At 41.0% G+C, this 19,960-nt stretch overlaps 1 long non-coding RNA gene across 1 annotated transcript; it reads right to left on the bottom strand.

Annotated features, from left to right (window-relative positions):
- Nucleotides 1–15,127: 15,127 nt before the first annotated feature.
- LOC308306521 lies at nt 15,128–16,158 on the bottom strand. Its single transcript, XR_013963159.1, has 5 exons — nt 16,092–16,158; nt 15,925–16,002; nt 15,591–15,675; nt 15,364–15,458; nt 15,128–15,241 (listed from the first exon to the last, which is right to left on the bottom strand). It is a non-coding gene; the product is annotated as an uncharacterized lncRNA (long non-coding RNA).
- Nucleotides 16,159–19,960: the final 3,802 nt, after the last annotated feature.

Raw genomic sequence — 19,960 nt, 5'->3', positions numbered from 1 at the left:
GAAGTAGAGGGAGACAGAACAGCATTCAGGAGCCTACGTACACTAAATGACAACTGGCGACCTGAGACAAACCCTGTTTGGTCTTCAGAAATCACGTCAGAAAGACACGAATCAAGCCTACTTGCCAACACCTTTGCTAAGATTTTGACGTCATTGTTCAACAAACTAATTGGCCTATAGCTGCTGCACAGTTTAGGATCCTTGTCTTTCTTCAGAATTACAGATATCAATGCTTGGTTTAGAGTAGGTGGTAAAACACCTTGTTCTAATGAGTGGTTAAAAACATCTAAAAGTAAAGGAGCGAGTTGTGTGATGAACTTCTTGTAGAAGGCTCCAGGGAAGCCATCTGGGCCTGGGGGTTTATTTATTACTCTGCATCTGGTGAATGCAGGAAGTAATTTCGTCCAAACGTTGAGATGTAGATTCTGTTATGGTTGGTATGTCCAAATTATTAAGGAAGGAGTCCATAATTGAGAGGTCAGAAGGAGGTTGTGATTTATATAAGTCGGAGTAATAAGAGGAAAACGCTAAATTGATTTGTTCAGGATCCGTAGTTAAATTATGGGATGAGTCAAATGTTTGTGTTATCAAGTGTGAAGACATTTGATGTTTTAGCTGAGAAGATAAAAGACGACTGGATCTGTCCCTAATCTGTTCATAATATGTGGCTCTAGTCCGCTGTAGTTGATACTCTGCTTTACTTGTTGTTAACAAATCAAATTCAACTTGTAACTGTATGCGTTTAATGGCCAGGTCAGGGCTCTGTGAAATGGTCTGTTGTCTATCTATATCCAAAATGGCATCCAGAAGGCGTTGCTGTCTCTCTCTCTTATTTTTGGATAAGTGCGCGTTGAACGAGATTATACGTCCACGAATAAAGGCTTTAAACGTCTCCCAGAGAAGAGATGGGAATACCTGATCAGGCTGGGTTTTAAACAGTCATAACTCCACTTCCCAACACGTTACTGGTCTCAAACTCGGTGGGTGGTCCCACAGTCCCAACTGCTAACCGCTAATGCTAACTGCTACTGCCGCTAATGCTAAAGCTAAAATGCTAATGCTAATAAATGCTAATGCTAATTAACAAATGTTAATGCTAATGCTAAAAATGCTAATGCTAAAATGCTAATGCTAATGTTAGAAATGCTAATGCAAAAAATGCTAACGTTAGAAATGCTAATGCTAAAATATTAATGCTAGCTAATGCAAAAAATGCTAATGCAAAGAAATGCTAATGTTGACTAATGTTAAAAATGCTAATGCTAATATTAATAAAAATGCTAAAAATGCTAATGTTAAAGCTAATGCTAAAAAGGCTAATGTAAAACATTCGAATGCTAATGCTAACACCAACCGGTTGCACACACTTAGCGAGCTGCAGGCACACTTTACAAACTTTGTTCGTAAAGTTCTCAAAGGATTGTAGTGGAGTATAAGCACAATATTGGCCTGAGATGTAATGGAGTAGAAGTCAAAGCACTGAAAATTGGAAATACTCAAGTAAAGTACAAATACCTCACTGCACATACAGTAAGTAGGCCTACAGTACTTGAGTAAATTAACTTATTTACGTTACACCACTGAACACCAGGCAGAGCCATTGTCAGTGTGTGGCGTTGTTGAAGTGCACGTTGCCCCAATCTGCACAAAACGTGACACAAAATCTGTTTAGATCGGCCATGACAATTAGCCCTATTCACGGCCCGCCCACTCAGCATCCCCCTGGTGCTGAAGTCACGTTTTGAAGGGGAAACCCTACTAAAAGCCTATGGAGTTAACACAGAAATCGCAAATTCAATGCAATTTCCGAATAGTAAAGTCTAAAATACGGCTAGCATGATCAAGAACACAAGACAGTAAAAGGCACAAAGCATTATAATTTACTTTACCGTTCGAAATAATGATTTGTTGGCTTTAAGTCCACTATTTCTGTTATAGTTTCCCCTTCTAAATTGACATTTGCTGAGTGGGCGGGCCGTGAATAGGGCTAATACCGTACACCAGGAGTCATGTTTACAACTCAGCTTCCAGCTGCCAGGGGCCTTTGAGGGCCACACACTGTACAGCCTAACTTGCTGACAGGGGACCCCCAGGGGCCACATGTTGTTGAGGTACTGATTGGCACCAAACCTGATACAAACCATGCTCACTGGTCTGGCATGAGAATGTTAACTCATCCGCCACAGGACAAGTTTGACCAGTTACAGTGTTTTGACACTGGATGGCGCTGTTCACAAGCCTATGGGTCACCAATTATTTCTGGTGTCCCCTGCATCGCGATCGACCACCGCCATGCCTGTGTCGTTCCACTCAGTTAGCCCCCCATCCTGTTTTTTCCCGATCACCCAGATTTTCTTGTAGTTTTAGGGGCCTTTCTCACCCAAAGTCCGCTTAAAAGGTCCGGATCAGGGACCAAATGTTTACATTGTTGCATTTTGAATTTGGTCCGGTTAGCGTTCACATGGGACTTTTGTTAAAAGAACCAAATATGTAAACAAATGACACATGGTTGTTGATCTATTGACAGCATAGGCGATTCCTATGGAAAATTACTTCACTGCCAAACTACAGCATAAGTGTTGGTTTAATTATTATTAAAATAACTGTGAAAACACTGAGCACATTCCAAATTCCAGTTATTAATCACAGCTGCTTCATATATATATATATATATATATATATATATATAATATATATATATATATCCACGGCTTTCCAACGCCCCATAGTGCATTACGCAGACGCTGTACCGAGCTTCCGGCGCCGCAGCCGAGTGTGATCTACAAGCTCACAACGGCTGCATCTGCGACGCGACGTGAGCTTGTATGTCTGCTGTTAAACCGGAAGTGTGGTCCAAATAATCTCCAGTAAACTCCCGCGGAAACAGGTGGCTATATTCTTTTTTTCTTTTTTTTTCCTTTCTTTTTTTTAGAAGCGAAACTCACACATTTCAGGCAGCAATTAGCGATGGATGGACGGAGGAATCTCTCTCTCACCATCTCTTCCGCAAAAAAAAAAAAAAAGGCTATTAAGCCTACTTGATTCATTTAAAAATAAATAGCCCAAGAACGCGTGGCCAAATAACAACTTTAAGCGTCACCGTTTCCACGTCAAATAATCTCTCTCTGTCTCTCTCTTTCTTTCTTTACAAGCAACGGGCCCATAAGTATATTTCCTATCCTTATCATCAGGTTGGAAATGTGAAGCTAAATTAATAAATAACCTCAATGAAAACAATAAAATAAATAATGCATACTCCATAACTTTATATGCATAGGATGCTAGCTTGCAGATCTGTTCTTTTAAACCACAGAATTTAGCCCTGAAACATAACGGCTGTGCTAAGGAATCCTATCGGACAGTGTTGTAGCTTGCAAATCAGTGATTTTTGCGCACCACACACGATGACTATGGACATCTTACTGCCGTCCCAAGACTCCCAACAACAATGTGAAAAGTTTGACTCATGGACGCCTGTCCTCAGGGGAACAGCGAGAGAGAGAGAAGAGAGAAAATCCTAATGCCTCGAAAGAAAAGCCAAGTTTGACATTTCTGTGTTGTGGTCGTTTGGATGGAAGTTGTGTGCCCAGCGTGCCTCCTTCTCCTCCCGTGTTACACACAAGATGGTGACAGTATTTGTGTCAAAACAAACAATGATCACCGTGTTCGGAGAGCGACTCCTGGAGTCACCGCACACGATGGGTCACCAGTTTCCATGTAGCTTACAAGACAACACTCCTTAATATTGATAACATAATATCCTTAATAATGTCCTTAATTTTGACAATACAGGAATCTCCATATATGGGCATAAAACGTACATTAATTAGTAATGCCAAGCAGGGCCTTGGTGAGTTAGGGCCTTGGTTTGATGCCTGTGGATCTCCATATATGGGCATAATGGGGTACCCTAACATTCTCATTTTCGGCCTGGGATTTATGACATCAGAAATCTCCATTTATGGGCATAAAAGGTTTTTTTCTTTTTCTGGAAATGTGTAGCCTACTGCAGCTCATGAAGAAATATCAGCGGTCGTCGGGTCATATCAATAATGATTCCCGTAAGAAATTCATGCTTTTAGAACTAGATATTAATCCAGCTTCACAACTCCAAAACAAAGATTGATGAGTGTAGTCTCTTGTAGCCGAAGTTTGCTTCACGAGTAGTCGTTTGTTCTTTTTTCCATATTGTTCTTCAATGAACAACACACAATGCAGAATGTACTGTAGGCTGATCAGACCTACGTTTGGTCCTCTATAAAGTCCGGCTCCGTTCACACCGGCAGAGAACCGGATCATGGTCCGTTTGGAAGGGGACCAAGTCCTGCATTTTCAAGAGGACCATGGTCCCTTTGTTTGGTCCGTACCATGGTCCGCATGCACGTTCACACCAGCCGGACCAAAGGAGAAAGAGGACCATGGTCCTTTTTAAGCGGACCAAAGGACCCTGGTGTGAACACGCCCTTAGTCCCAGCTGAAGTAGAAGTTACATGCAGTGCGTGCTATTTCCTATGGAAGGCAGCAGTACACCTTCCAGCATCTGGCCTGCCCGGAAATGGAAGCGCTTGCCTAACCTTTGAAGCAATCGCTTCAAAAGCTAAAACACTTCAAAAGTGAACCCTTCAAAAGCATGTGGTGCGTTTCATGGCCTTGTTGACTTCCTTTCCCCTCCACATTTCCCCTCAGAGCAATCCCCGCTGCCATTTCTTTTAATGCAAACTTTTCACAAAGTTCATTTGAATTCCATCACATCCAGAGTGAGTGAGTCTTTATGGCCCTTGTCCAAAAGGAATGTCACTCTAGCTGCAGCTACTGTATGGAGGGCACTCCTAAATTAGAATGTCAAGCTGCAAATGTTTTGATGTGAGGAGCAGTATTTAACATCATTCTGGGGCACACAGGGATGCCATCATGTTTTTGTGTTAAATAAGCGATGTGGCCCTTTCAACAAAATACATATTCTGAAACAGCTGGTGGAAAAAGTACTCACATATAAGTAAAAGTATCATTACTGCAATGTAGAAATACTCTGTTACAAGTGAAAGTCCGGAATGGAAAATATACTTGAGTAAAAGTATGAAAGTGTTGGCATCAAAATGTACTTAAAGTATACCACAACGTGTCACAATGTGACAAATTGTGAGCTTGTAGATTGTCTATTTTAAAATAGCCAAGGTATACAATAGGGCAAAATGGGTTACAAAATTATGTATAATAATTTATATCTGCAAAGTAACTAAAAACTAAGTTTTCAAATAAATGTTGTGGAGTAAAATATATATACAATATTTGGATCTGAGATGTAGTGGAGTGGAAGTAAAAGTATTGGAAATTGTAAATACTCAGGTACAAATACCTCAAAACTGTACTTATGTACATGCAGTACTTAAGTAAATGTAATTAGTTACTTCACACCATGGAGATAACCAAGGGCTGTTTGGATTTCTTTGTAGGATGCATGGGTTCAAATCCAGCTGATTACGCAAGAGATAATTGTCAGCTTGCTGGATGTTGTTAACTGTGAGTGTACCGGTATATGTTACAGTCAGTTTGGGTAACTCAGTGAGATTGGGGTAAGAGCGCTCGTTTTGTAGTTCACAACACACCCCTTACACCACCTGGATCAATTCACTTTGATAGTCTCTTATCAGCGCACCTGTGTAATTCTGCGTATTCACCATGAGATGGCGACAACAGCCATTCACTTGTGTAGTCGCTGAGGTCACTCGTTTGCGACCACTCTTTTTTGTTTATCTACTAGCCTAGCTCGGCTGTGTTTAGCCATTAGCTTACTATGCCTAACTCTAAGCCTAACCCTAACCTTAACCTCAGTAAAACTATGCCTAACCCTAACCCTAACCTCCGTGGGGTGAGGCGCTATCATTCCTGCCGACGCTACGTTGTCGTTGTCGTTGTTGTGGATAAAAGCGACCGCTTTTTCCACCCAGCGCCGCACGACGAGCGCTCCTGTTCTCAATTTCACTGAAACTAAAAAAAAAAACTGTGACATATACATGTAAAAATGGAATCAAGAAACTGACCAGTAAGGCTACCAGTTAAATCTTCACCCAGAGTTGCATCAGTTGTATCAGTAGGCCTAGCTGATCGCCCAATCAGTGCATCTGTACATAGCAGTGTTGATTTTGTCGACTAAAACTGTCCATCGACTTTTATCACTGACGAAAATAAAAGCGAAATAAAAACTAAGCCATACACACAGACGCACGCACGCATGCACACACACGCGCACACACGATTGTATTACTACTAGAATATCCTAGGCTCTTTGAGGGCGAGCAGCTGATCCAAGCCATTCAAGACGCAGAAGTATTATGAGGCAGAATGGCTCGCTCGATCCAAACATGCACATGTCAGCTGCAAGGCTTCGCGCGAACATACACACATTATTATTACTATTACTATACAGAACTTTGTGCACGAGTTATAGTTGTTTTTCTCACCAGATCTTGAATTCCTTGCTCTGCTATTGTAGACCATACTTTTAGCAGAGAGAATTTACAGCTGTAATATTATTTGCTGTGTACATCCACCCTAAAGCTAACACAGAGCTTGCGTGTAAAGAGTTACACACGGCCATAAGCAACGCTGAAAATTGTCATCATCATGCGTCGCTGGTGGTGCTAGGCGATTTTAATCAGGCATCATTGAGGAAAGTTATGCCAAAAATGTACCAGCATGTTACAGTAAATACTCGGTTTGACAAAACATTGGACCACTGCTACACATCGATATTTTTTTTTTCCAAAGCCATTATTACTTATTACTTGTTGTTTTGCTGTTTTTACTGCTGCATTGTCTGAAAGGAAGCCGAACAAAAACAAGTTTTACTCTTATGTATTTGTACAATGTATTTGTACAAAAGACGTAACAATAAACCTTGAACCTTGAACTTGAGTAAGACGCCTCAGGGCGAAAGCCATGTCTTGCCAGTGATGTATATCGGACCAGTTACCCATATGGAGACCCCTGGTACCCATATACTGTACGTATTGTATGGAGATCCATACTGTATATGGAGATATGCTGTGAGAGTCCAAACATGCTTACTCAGATATTCGTTGTGTGAAAGTCCTATGATGTCTATGACATCTGACATCATACCCTTTTATGCCCATACATGGAGATCCCTGTCTGTAGAACCAGCCACACAGATGTGGGCTGTCTTGGCCATCTGTTTTGGTCACATGGATTATGTTAGTGTGGTATGTGGCCGATGTGGCCTCCAAATATGGGCATTAGATATGGGCTTAATATGGATGAAATCAGGGAACTCCATATATGGGCAATTGGGCATAAAAGTGATTTTGTTAGTGTGACATCACAGTCCCAGAGTGTGATGGCTTGCAATACTCTTCTGAATTTAAAATTAACAAAGTGTAAAAATGGCCAATATGTGTTGTTTTTTTTCTTTCTTTTCCTTATTACTGTGGGATAGTGCAATCATTCAATGAACCAGCAAGCAACAAAGGTGAACACCAAAAGAACAGTATTGCAGGCCTACCAGGACATTTTGACAATTTTTCGAGGGGCACTACCCACATGTTTGGCTGTGTAGTTCATGCCTCGAATGCCTGATGCTTACAAGCTGTACCTCGTCGTAAAGATGACGGATCAACAATAGAAATTATATAAAACACAATACAAATTGGTATTATTAAAGGGGATATATAATGGACAGAATTCAAGTTTCCTTTCTTTTTGTGCTTAGTTTATGTAGTGTATCTATCTTTGTATCTACTATTATAGTAGGGTGGGTCATACTTTTTTTATTTTGGAAATCCAAACATGTTGGGTGTCCATTTCATGTGTTTTTTGATGGAGAATTCAAATATGACATTATTTTTGTGATAGGACAACTCTAACCTACATCAATTTGCATTTTTAAATTGTTAATTGTACCCGTTCTATCTCATTTATAAGATAGGAAAATCCAAATTAAATCTTAACATGTGGGGTGTCTAAATTATGTGTTTCTTTATGGGGAATTCAAAAATGGAATTCTTTTTTGGATAGAATAACTCTAACCTACATAATTTTGTACTTTAAAAAGGGAGAAATGTGCGATTTTTACCGCTTTTTAGGATATTATTATAAGACACAAGGGAAATGTTTTATAATGACAAAGCCAAATCAAATGTACATATTTATTAACCATTTAAGTGCAGAACAGTGACACTTATGGATATCAAATATCACTTCCAGAATGTTGCTAAGTTGAACAAGTCCTGCTTTGACCCCACCTTGGACATCAGCCTCCTGCTGGTATCCTGATCCCTGATACCTCCATCCCTCTTTTCCTGGGAGAAGTAAAGTATTGGAGGAAGCTTCAGTCACCATTTTGATAACCCTCTCAATACTTTGGGTGTGGCATGGCCAGTGGGGTACCTCCATGGGGGTGTTGATAACGTTATTCAACTCTGAGGTGTTTATTGTACAGGTGCGAGGTGGCTCTGCACATCTTCTGACCAGCTAATCATTTCAGCAATGCTGGAAGCATCATCATTGATCTCAGGTGTCTTTCTGCTTCTTACTGAGGAGTAGTTGCTGCCAGGCTCACTGGCATCACTACAGTATTGCCAGTGAGCTTGGCAGCAACTATCTGTTCCAATACCCCAGAAAAAGGGACTAAAGAGGAGCCACATGCAGAGCAAATTGCCAAGCTTTTTGCATGGCTGAGAGAGAGGGGTTTTGATTAGACCTTAAGGGCCATTGGAGGGGACTCAACAAATCTTAACACTGGTGTCAAAGCTGGAGTAATTTTTGACATTGCACTATTGGGTTGTGTTAGTAGATTCTGAGTATTTTTGCTTTGTTTAACAATGACAGTGAGATACTTGTTGCACTAACTATAGCATTGACTGCTAGGGTCTCTTTGGACTCTGGATCTACCGTATGTGGACACTGTACTATTTTGATAGTTGTGCCCTAAGACACTTTATGTATATATATATATATATATATATATATATATATATATATATATATATATATATTTATATATTATTCGCACCCCCCCCCCCCCCCCCTCTTTTGATGCACCTTCTCTTTACTGTTACAGTACTGTTCTTGTTTCTTCCCACCTTTTTTTCTTACTTCTCTGTAACTTTGTAAATAACTGTATACTGCTGTGCTGCCACTGGGCAACTGAGTTTCCCCCTTGGGATAATAAAGGTGTCTATCTATCTATCTATCTATCTATCTATCTATCTATGTAAAATAAAGTAACATCACTGACACACAGCAACAGTGGATGACACTACTGACTAACTACTAGGCTATTAGTCCCATTCCGTGACCCACCTGTGGGACGAGATCCAATACTTGAGAAACAGCGCCGTAGCATCACACACACGCAGTTATTAATTCAATAGACGCTACTGTATACTGTCTCTGTCTCCGAGGCATTAACGCACAATCACTCTCTCCAAGAGGCTTGGAGCAAGGTTTCTCCTCTGCTCCTTGTTTCGAGGACCGTCCCAATTCCGCTCCTGTTGGGGCCGTGAAGCACATATTGCGCCTCACACAAACGCTTGCTGACACAGTTAGACACGCAACTGAGCAGAGCAGAATGCACAAATTAAGGATTTAACTTAAATGTTTCTGTCATCCACACAAGTCTGTTTACAAATACTTTGTGTCAGTCAAGTTATATCACCATCAGCCAGTAAACGGATAGGCCTACGATTTGAAACGCAACTTTTCGCAAGAGAGATTTTTGACTGAATGAACCACACTCATCTCGAGTCACCCCCATCTCTCAAATCTGGTGATTAATCAATAACCAACAGGATTTAATATTGTCCATCTTTTGCTGTCTGTTTGAAGTGTGAGGCACTGTATATATATGATTGACAAAAAACTTGAAACGCCATTCATGCTCTGACGATGCCCCCGATTTAGAGAGAATGAACATATCTTTTTGCTGTCAAATAATAGTAAAGAATCCCATTTTGAACAACATGTTTATTTAGCCTATGACAATATTATGCTACTGTAGACCTTTCTGTAAAGCGACTTTGGGTACTTAGAAGAGCGGTATATAAAGATGAGCTATTGTGGAGATGATTATCATCTTTTTTTAAACTGCGGGCCAACGGGGCAGGCGGGTTCATTGATTTGTATATTGTTCTGCGTGGCGGGCGGGCAGGTTAAGTTCCGTGCGGGCTGCAGGCGTTGCGGGTTATGAAGAAAACCTGACCCCAGACCTGTGCATCTCTAGTGGACAGACAGATCTTGTGGCTTATATTATGTTGATGATATTATTATTATACTTATTATTATTAATATTATTATTACCCGTAGTAGTAGTAGTAGTAGTAGTAGAAGAAGTAGCTTTAATTCAAGTAGAGTACTTCAAGTAAATGTACAGTACTTTGACTTAACCAGTAAACTTCGCTGATTACACACTGAGCTGCCATCCTAATTAGGTGAGCCATAGTGTCCTGATCCCAACCTCCGCATCACCCTGGCAACGTGCCTCCATTCTTAACAAATAACACACAAGGTTCATAAAGAAACACAACAACAACCCCATGTCCCCGTGTAAACCCGCCTGGTTGGTAGACTGCCAATGAGAAGACGAGAGAAGGTGAGGAGACTTTTCGATTCCAGGAAGATATGATTCAGCCTCCCATTATTGACTCACCTCAGCGTGGGGTGGCTTGTGTGTGTGTGTGTGCGTGTGCGTGTGCGTGTGCGTGCGTGCGTGCGTGCGTGCGTGCGTGCGTGCGTGTGTGTGTGTGTGTGTGTGCGCGCGCGGTGCAGCCACCACACCATTTGCATGCTTCCTGTGAGTTCATGTTCTACATGTTTGGACCGTTTTTTCCCGTCTTCATCAAACCTCTTCAGCCAAAAAGGTCTGCAAGCTACATGTACGAGCTTTTGATTTGCATGCATGCCCCCAGGTTGGGGACATGCATGCAAGTGGCTAAATATGAAACATATAAGCAGAGGCACTCTGTTTCAAAGGAGAGTAGGCTACTGTGTATTAGTTCCAGACAGATGCGCTTATCTCCATATATGGAGTTCCAGATGTGCAGATGGGTGGGCCTTGCTGCAAAAAAAGGTGGCTAAAATGTGCCTGAATAATTGTAAATGTATAAAGTTTTATATTTACTGTACAATACCGTTTGTAAGCAAATTCATGGTGGGAACATAGCGTAGAACCTTGCCAGGGTACTGAGCAGTATACGGTATGTGCAAAGGTTGGAGTGTGTAGAACCAGCCGTGCTGTGAGACCCATATAGACACACTGCTCGTGATGGGTCTCAGCGTCAATTAGTTTTAGGGATGTTGTTTTATGTTTTTGGTCTTCTTTTTGTCTCCACCAGCCGAAGGCAAGGGGGAGACTATGTTTTCCCGTCCGTCCGTCCGTCCGTCCGTCCGTCCGTCCGTCCGTTCGTGCGTCCGTCCGTGCGTCCACGAATCACTCCAGTTTGTTACCAGCTAATCTCCGGTGCCGTTGGCCTGGTCACTGGCAAAATGAGCACACACACTCCCTGGATGCCAATTCAGAACCTCTGCCCCACATTTTTTAAATGGCCCTGTTCTAGTGCCACCTAGTGGCCGATGTTTGCAAAACACATGTCCTACACTACTCTTAGAGATTTTGTCCACAAATCCTACAAATCGGCAGACAGTATCTCTACAGACATGTGATCAACATGGATCTGTCTGATTTTCCATATTCCATCCTGATTGGCTACAATTGGCTTCCAAAGTTTGCAGGATTGCTGTTTTGAACAAAATGCCTCAAATCATGAACACAGCGTGCAATCTTGGTGAGATTAGACGCGCACATTCCCACTAGGCAGAGGAAGAAATGCCACTTCAAATTTCTCAAATCAGCCTCATGGTGGCGCTATAACAGGGCAATTTCTGTTTTTAACTTTAACTCCACCGATAAGTGGAAAACTTTGTATGTGCACTCCCTACAGGTAGGGTTGTTCGATATGGCCAAAAAATAAAATCTCGATTATTTTCTCTGAAATCCCGATTTTCGATTTCGATTTCGATTTTTTGTTAAAAGAATAATACATTGTTTCAACTATTTTGTTTTCATTAAAAAAATGCAAGGAAATGTTTTTTTTTTTCATTATTGTTTCATTTTTTGATTTTTTTTATATAGCCAAATAGCAAAATGCAATAAAACAATAAGGGTATCAATAATAATAACTTTAGTTGCGCAACAATCACATACAGAAGTTAACTTAGCGTCCTTAGTGTTTCATTATCAATAGTGAGTGACAAAACAGCCAAAACAAGCCAGCTCTTGGAGGCTGGTGAAACGGGTGAAAAAATAGCTAAGGCCACCCCTGAATTTTGGCTGGCATTTCGCCTACCAAAATGTAATTCCTGGCTACGCCCCTGCCCTGCACCACTCATGCACGGAGATGTTGACTGATTGTAAACGGAGGCGAAGCGCTTCGCTTCCCGACGCAAAATTAACACAGTGACAGGGACAGTAGGAGACTACAGTCAGTAGGTGGGTAACACAGAATTAATAAGCTTCTTTCAAACTACAACAAGAAGTAAGTTTACCAGCTCAGCAGCGTTTTGTTCTGTTTTCTGCTTGAACCATCGCAAGTGAGCGCAGTGCGGTGGTGAACTCTGCTCAGTCTGACGTGCGCTAAACGCGCATCAAAGAAATGACACATCAGAGAGAAAGTAGTATTAATTTGGTGTCGGACCTTGTCGTCCTGCTTTAGGAGGACGGGGCTGTGTACTTTTTGCGCGTGCAAGGCTCCAATGAGTAAGAATTTCCCTAATTAAAGTGAAAATCGATTTTACGATTTCCATTTTTTTAAATCGTCCAAAAGAAAAAAAACGGGTTACGATTAAAAATCGATTAATCGAACAACCCTACCTACAGGCTAATGATAAACCTTTGCCCTGCATTTTTCACATTTGCCTTTTATAGACAACTTATGTAAAACACATTCTTTGCTATACTCCATCAGATTTTCTCCAACAATCATGCAAATCAGTACACAGTATCTCTATAGTCATGTGATCAAGTCTGATCCGTCCTATATTTCATATGCCATCCTAATTGGCTAATATTGGCTTCCAAAGTTTGCAGGATTGCTCCGTTCTTTAACAAAATGCCTCAAATCATCAACGCAGCTTGTGAATACCGTGAAATTTGCCACACATATTCCCACTACGTTAAGGAACAAATGCTACCCTTTTCACATTGGCCTGTTATAGCGCCACCAGCAGGTAGACTTTTTGGAACACAATGTCTCAAATCAAGCATGCAGCATCCGACTGCCTTGAAAGGTCTAAGATTGGCGAAGAACAAATGCCACCCTTTTTACATTGGCCTATTATAGCACCACCAGGACGCCTGGCCTGGTGGAGACCTGTGCTCGGAAGAGCACTGCTTCTAGTTTTGTTTTGTTTTTACACATATTTAATCAACTGAAACTTAGTTTAGTTTTAGTTAAGTTGACTAAATACCATAAGACTTTAGTCAACTAAATCTACAGTTGATTTAGTCGACTAAAATGTATTTTGGACGGCCGTGATGGTGTTGAAATGCCTTTTCAACACTTATATACAATTTATACTCAGTTGTGTGCTGAAAATAGCAGATTTAACGTGAGCTGTAAGGACTTTTATTGTTTAATGCAACAATTAATGTATTAACCACTTTCAACGTGGCATCTCTATTTTTGGAATGTCAAAAGAGGAACACTTTCAAACATGTTATCTTTGCGCCCGCAAACAAATGGTGAAAATGGTTGATCTACACCAGTGGTTCTCAAAGTGTTCCTTTATGGGGGGTCTAAATTGACCCGTACAAGTCTCTAACTCTGACATGGAACCAAAAGAACCCTAACAGGTTCATTTGTTTCCATTTGTATATGGTCAGAGTTAAGGGGAGACCTTGAATTTTGAACGTTTGAGAAACACTGATCTTGCTTGTATATCCACTATTTTAACTTAAAATATAGCTGCAAGCAGCGATAAAGTGGCCAAGGCAAAAGCATCAAGGGAAAGCAAAGAAGACATCAAAGAGAAACTAGAAGCAGTGTTCTTCCGAACAGGTCAGGTGTTTTTTTTGGCCCACTGGTGACTCTATAACAGGCCAATGTGAGAAGGGTGGCATCTGTTCCTTGGCCTAGTGGGAATGTGTGTGCAAAATCTCACACACATAGCAGGCTGCGTTTGAGACAATTTGTTCAAAAAGGAGCAATCCTGCAAACCTTGGAATTCAATTTTAGCCAATTAGATAGAATATGATATCGGACAAATCCGTCATGATCACATCACTGTAGAGATACTGTGTACTGATTTGTGTGATTTTCTGTCTATAGCTGCAGAGCGAGATGAACAAATCTCAGTGAGAGTTGCAAGGGCCCCATAGCCTAGTGCAGTGTTTGTTATTTTTGCCTTTTTCTTGAGTTTTGCCTTTTGTTCCCGAGTTCTTCATTTTTAGATTTTTGGCAGTTTATTTTTGCCATTTTTGAATTTTGGGTTTCACTGTACAACTGCATGGTGGGGGCTGGATAAATAAAAATCTTAACGAGACACAAATTGCTTATTATAAGCAGACATGGCAACCCAGAACCCAACTACTGACACTTTAATGCAAGGACAACAGGAAATCAAATGATGTTTTTCAGGACAGCTTTTTCAGCCCCCACCTTTTTCAGGATATGAACAGGATAACAGGGGCGGTGCCAGGAATAACATGAATATATAGAGATAAATAGTTTTACTGAATAAAAGTACGAAGGTATTGGCATCAACTTGAATTTTTTTGAAAATAGCAGATCTACAAGCTCACAATGCAATGCAACGCATGAGCATTTACTGGAGTAGCCTAGAAGTAAGACTATACAAGTGAAGTATAAAATACCTCAAAATTATACTAAGGATAGTATTTGAGTAAATGTACTCAGTTACTTTTACACCCCTGGCATTGTAGACCCAGATGCTTGTGAAACATGATAAAGAAATAGTCATGCAATAGTATGAATTTCAGTTTATTTACACAAAGGATTTGCAATTGCAAAATATTTGGCAGCATTATTTTCTGTAAGTGGCTAGCAGAGTCAGACTTAACTAAACTTAAATTGTTTTTATTGAAAAACGTTGAGGGGAAGGCGGCTGGGGGTCAAAACTTGGAACTTTAGACGCTCACATGGGGCTGCCGTCCTGTGGGCAGAGCAGACTATGGATTCCAATTGGGGGGTGTTGGAACCCAGCCAGCCTAGGTGGGGGAGGGAGAGAGAAATGAGGTGAGCTTCAGAATAATTACAGTTGAGCCACAAGTTAGAGAAGAGGTGTTCAATCTGCCCGTTCCACACAATTCAGAATAATGAACCCACTTACACTGCCGTTCTTTGGCTTCAATGAAGCAATCTGGGAGCTGGTACTGATTGTCAGCTGATTGTCAGATGGGCTTCAGGTGTGAGGCTGAGCTTCCCCTGCATGGTTTGAAACAATAAACGAATAAATGAATGCACTCAAACATCATTACTTTATAAAGAAACTCAAAGTCATTACTTCAAAATCAAATCAAACTAGGAATGAGTGTCACTGCGGCTGCTTTTTCCTACCCATAACCATAGGTCAGACAGGATTGTGTCAGTCTTTCTGCAGGCTCGCCATCTTTCAGATTCAGTTCTAGGCAATAAACCTGGCCTGGATCAAAGAAAAAGGCCAAATGAATAGAAAAACAACAAATTCAAATAATCTGCTGCACTACAGGCTTGAAACAAAATAATTCCATTAATCTCCCCAACTAGGCATTGGCATTAAACTCAAAATACATCAATTCAATAATCAACGTTGCAGCTAACATACAAGCATTACATTCCAAAAGAAATCGTTTAACATTTAGATACCAAAACCAAAAACAACATAACATTTCAGAGCACATGGTCAGCTTACCAAGTGACACATTGTTCCTCCATCATACACAGCCAGTGTATCGAGTGGATCAGGTAGGTATGTTCAGGTGAGGTAAATCTAAAAGACAAATTATAGTATGGGTAAGTATAATGAATGAAACTGTTAGAAATTGGAATAGTTGTTGGAATAATGAACAGTGTACAGACCTGCAGCTGCTGCATAATGTAGCAGTGAGTAGCAGCAACCACCAGCACCATGCGGCTTCAAACAATCTGAGAGGGGGGGAGTGGCCTCAACTCAACCACTATTTATACCCTTGCTTAAGAAGGTTGCCATGTTTGGTCGGGTTGCCATGTTCAGTTGCAGTACCAGGGTTTTCACGGCAAAATGTTGTAAAATGTATTTTAAATGCATGAGGTAAGGCTTGAACAGGGGACTTCTGGAATGATAGACAAAGGCCTTACCATGTGAGCTATGCACAGCTCTGCACAGTGAGAAAATATTACTTAATGTTTGTTTTAGAAGCAGAAGAATAATTTGCATAAAACTTGCAATGTTGATAGAATTATTAAAAAAGCATGTTTCAATTTTTAAAAAATCCGATCTGACAGATCTTTAGATATTGGTCCAAAGTTCATGTAAAAAAAGTTCTGTGCACGTGACGCGAAAGTTCCGGAATAAAAGATGGTTTAAGTGTTTTACGAACTGCTCCAAAAGGCGGAAAATCGAAGGGCGGAGCTTACTTAACAAAGACACAGATGTCTTCAGCTTGAGTCAAGGCACGCGTGTAAGCAAGTTGCATGTCTTCAAACAAAACGAGGCATGACTTATGCCCCTTTAAAGTTTGAGTTTTCAAACGCTTCGTATAGCGCCCCCCTTTGGCCAATTGGAGTAAGATTGCTTTCAGTGATATTTGGACTAACCCTCGACATATTTGCCAAATGCCATGAACGTGTCACTTTGCATGTATGATTTAGAGGCAGAAGAATAATTTGCATAAAACTGCAACATTGAGTGAATTATTAAAAAATAATGTTTCGCTTTAAAGAAAATCCGGCCGCTGTGCGATGACCGTGTTGGTCCAAAGTTCATGTAAAAAAAGTTTTGCGCACGTTACGCGAAAATCCCAGGAGGAGATAGATTTTGACTGTTTTTCATATAATTCAAAATTGTGGGAGAGGTAAAGGTCAGAGGTCAAAAGTCAGAGCGTAAAAGTTGTTCGGCATGAGGAGACGCATACGTGTATACAGGTTTCATTGCTGTACCTGAAACAGGGCATGAGCTACACCAGTTCAAAGTTTGCACTTTCGAAGGCTTCCTACAGCGCCACCCTTTGGCCGATTGTTGCGAGCTTCGCGTTTTAGCCGTTTGGCATAGTCCTCTGCCATACTGCCATGAACGTGTCACTTTGCATGTATGATTTAGAGGCAGAAGAATAATTTGCATGAAACTGCATTATACGGTTAATTATTAAAAAATAATGTTTCGCTTTAAAGAAAATCCGGCCGCTGTGCGATGACCGTGTTGGTCCAAAGTTCATGTAAAAAAAGTTTTGCGCACGTTACGCGAAAATCCCAGGAGGAGATAGATTTTGACTGTTTTTCATATAATTCAAAATTGTGGGAGAGGTAAAGGTCAGAGGTCAAAAGTCAGAGCGTAAAAGTTGTTCGGCATGAGGAGACGCATAAGTGTATACAGGTTTCATTGCTGTACCTGAAACAGGGCAAGAGCTACACCAGTTCAAAGTTTGCACTTTCGAAGGCTTCCTACAGCGCCTCCCTTTGGCCGATTGTTGCGAGCTTCGCGTTTTAGCCGTTTGGCATAGTCCTCTGCCATACTGCCGAGTTTCGTAAAAAGCGACTGCACGGTCTAGCCGCTAGAGCAAAAGTGGCGGAATAATAATAATAATAATAATAATAGTGATGAAGTCCAATAACAATGAGTGGCCAAGGCATTGCCACTTCGTGGCCTTGGCCACTAATAAATGGTAAATAATGGTAACTTATTTTTTGCTTATTTCTTTCTGAAATCACGCCTCTGCCTTGACATGCCTGAACAAGTTTGAGAAGCACACTAGGTTTAGAGGAAGCAGAACCTCCAACTACTTAACCTACAGTAGGTGAAGTATCATCTAGCTTGTATATCCACTATTTTAACTTAAATAAATGGTAAATAATGGTAACTTGTTTTTTTTGCTTATTTCTTTCTGAAATCACGCCTCTGCCTTGACATAACTGAACAAGTTTGAGAAGCACACTAGGTTTAGAGGAAGCAGAACCTCCAACTACTTAACCTACAGTAGGTGAAGTATCATGGATGGGGAATTGGCTGCCACAATGCCTATGATGAATGGACCTTTCACTACAGGCCAAAAACCACGATTCAGCATCGCTCTGTGCAGTGGATGTTTGCTGTTGTCAGTGTGTGTGTGTGTGTGTGTGTGTGTGTGTGTGTGTGTGTGTGTGTGTGTGTGTGTGTGTGTGTGTGTGTGTGTGTGTGTGTGTGTGTGTGTGCGTGCGCGTGTGCGTGTGTGTACAGTATAAAATGTAAAAGTACCATGCACACACATTTATATGGTATACAGTACGTGCCTGTTGCACCCTAACCCGCATTGCTTTCACTGCGGGCGCCCACACAGTGTGTGTGTGTGTGTGTGTGTGCGTGTGTGTGTGTGTGTGTGTGTGTGTGTGTGTGTGTGTGTGTGTGTGTGTGTGTGTGTGTGTGTGTGTGTGTGTGTGTGTGTGTGTGCGCGTGGGTGTGTATTTGTGGGCAGAGGGCTACAAGACTTACTGTCAGACAGATTAGAAAAACACTTTTCCTGGAGATGCTGACACACACACACACACACACACACACACACACACACACACACACACACACACACACACACACACACACACACACACATTATGCCCCATCCTGAGCTTGCTGTTTTGTGTGGAATCCCCCCACCCCAGCGCCTCATGCTGCTCTGAACAGTATCAGGACTCTTTATGAACAACAACCGGTGGTGGACAAAATACTCCCAGTACTTGAGTCGAAGCATGTGCACACGAAGCATGCACACACACAATGTGTGTGTGCATGTGCGCGTGCGCGATTCAATAGACTAGAGGTTCGGTCTATATATCCACTTGGACACTTGGACACAACATCACCATTTTACTGTTCCCCCAAAGAATATTTTCTCAGAGAGCATGCAGGGACACAAAGTTTCAACCCAAATATGAAATCCTTGTTTTTTTTTGTTTAGTTTTTTTGCAAAATCCTTATTTCTCTCTCTGTTATTATTTCCATAAAGTTAATATATTTAACCAAAACAAGTCATGTCTGACAAACAGAGAGACAGGCTCACCCATGCATGCTTCATTCGCATGCACACATGCACAAACACACAGACCCACGCACTCACGCACAAAGAGTGTACATATACATACTGTACATACAGTATATAGACACATAGAGATTGTTCATCCTATCAAGAAACATCCCTTTGAAGTATGGTTCACACTATTAATAACAAAAAGATAAATTAGACATACAATAGATAAGGGTGCGTGTTATTGTTTCCGACACGCATAACTTTGACGTTGCGTTCGTCCGACTCTACCCATTACTAACCCTATCTCTAACCATGACCCTAACCACACGCATAGCCACGTGTCAGAGTTTGAGACTGACGACAGTCAGTCTCAAACTCACTGACTTGTGATTGTTTGATTAAGTTACATGTCGATGTGGTTAAGCTCAAATACTGTGATTTTGACTAAGTTCATGTCAATGTTGTTAAGCTCAATACTGTGATTTTTATAAGTTACATGTCAAGGTTAAGCTCAAATACAGTGATTTTGACTAAATTACATGTCAATGTATTGCTAATATTCTGCTATTGTATCCCTATTGCTTTGCGTTCCCTGATTTTGCTTAGCATGCTCAGAAAAGCTTGCACAAAATTTCAGGGAGCATCTTCGATCGCGGAGCCCTTTAAACGCCAAGATTAACTGTATTCCATGTATGCTATAATTGGTTAAATCTTCTTGTTATTTATTCCATTTTGCAATAAATGGTTAAATGA

The sequence above is a fragment of the Nannobrachium achirus genome (assembly GCF_963921795.1).
Source record: "Nannobrachium achirus genome assembly, chromosome: 21".
Taxonomy (NCBI): Eukaryota; Metazoa; Chordata; class Actinopteri; order Myctophiformes; family Myctophidae; genus Nannobrachium; species Nannobrachium achirus.
Note: the sequence above shows the minus strand (reverse complement) of the source record. Positions and strands in the feature narration are given on the sequence as shown.